The sequence below is a fragment of the Etheostoma cragini genome, chromosome 23, assembly GCF_013103735.1.
Source record: "Etheostoma cragini isolate CJK2018 chromosome 23, CSU_Ecrag_1.0, whole genome shotgun sequence".
NCBI classification, from domain to species: Eukaryota; Metazoa; Chordata; class Actinopteri; order Perciformes; family Percidae; genus Etheostoma; species Etheostoma cragini.
Window position 1 is genome coordinate 1,997,525 of NC_048429.1, and position 1,351 is coordinate 1,998,875.

A 1,351-nucleotide genomic window follows, 5' to 3' on the forward strand; every position below is an offset into this window, starting at 1 on the left:
GGATTGTCTATCTGTGAGTCAGTTCAGCAAAAGGTGACACAAGTAGGTAGCATTTCTCCCACCCAAACAGGGCAAATGTCTTTTTTTTGTATTTTTACCTTTTAAACTACTCTAGAAAAAAGTGGTTTTATATATAGACTTTGAATGAGAAACAGAGCCACTTAAAATGGCCTTATCAAAAAACTTTACACTGCCTGAAAAATGTAAAAACCATTGGAGAGCTCTGAGAGAGAGTCTAATATTGATCAGACAGTTTTTATTCAAAACTGTTTGGAAGTAGTCTTATTTTTCAGAGAAAGTGGCGCCGACTGCTTCTGGCCCGGTGTGGTCTCATCGGCGCCAGAAGCAATGTGATGCGCCAGTTCCTGTAGTGAACGTTCAAGTTTACTTTAAATGAAGAAGAAGAAGAACAAAAACTGACATAAAGAAGGAGAAGAAGAAACAAAAAGAAAAAGCAGGGAAACACACTGAAGGTTGTTGTTGTTGCTTTTTTTTTTTCTCTCTCTCCAAAAAAAGAAAAGAAACATTTGTTGTTGTTTTTTTTCCATAAAAATCTCAGTCTCTTGTAATGTTTGTCATAGGAATGCAGCTTTATATCTTTTTCACATTGATTCATTTCCCCCCCATCCCCCCCCCCTTTTTTTTTTGTCGTCGCCTCCCTAAAAACCCTTTCCTGGAAAACAGATCCAAATGAGGTCTCATGCAAAAACAAAAAAAACAAAAAGTCCAAAAAAAGCTAAAAGTTCAAAAAGGTCAGTAGGCGGCGAAGGAGGAGGAAGAGAAGGAGGAGGAGGAGAACCAGGTTATGATCAGGTGAGCTCGGAAAAGACATCAGAAAAAACAATGACGGGGGACGAGGAGGAGGACGAGGACGTGAGACTTTTTGTCGTTTTTTGTCGGGGGATTTGTTTTGTTTCAAGTTTTTTGTGTGTTTGGACGCCACGGAGACATGCTAGGCAAACGATGAGCTAACAGGCATGGAGATGGGTTGTTCTAAAAGGGGGAAAGAAAAAACAGGGGAGAGGAGAGAGTTACACACAGAGAGCCAGAGCACCACACCACTTCAGCATTTTCTTTTTTTTTCTTGTTGTAAAAAATCAGGAGAAACAACAACAACAACAACAACAAACAAGAAACGACAACAATGCAACCCGGTAGGACAGCAACACCACTCACTGGTTTCATGGGCAATTTTTTTAGCTAGGATTTTGTTTAGCTTTTTTAAAATTATATATATTTTGTTATAGATCTATACTAACAGGCAACAAAACACACACACAAACAGACACACACACTGAGACACACACACACTGACACACATAGACACACACACACACACACACACACACAC

The 1,351-nt window shown here is 39.5% G+C and overlaps 1 protein-coding gene across 26 annotated transcripts in view; it reads right to left on the reverse strand.

Annotated features, from left to right (window-relative positions):
* Positions 1-648: 648 nt before the first annotated feature.
* celf2 (cugbp, Elav-like family member 2) overlaps positions 649-1,351 on the reverse strand; it is a 208,795-nt gene continuing 208,092 nt past the window's right edge. For all 26 annotated transcript variants that reach the window (XM_034863749.1, XM_034863747.1, XM_034863746.1 and 23 more), the window contains one exon: positions 649-993. The gene's annotated coding sequence lies outside the window, so the exon portion shown is untranslated. The remainder of the gene's footprint in view (positions 994-1,351) is intronic.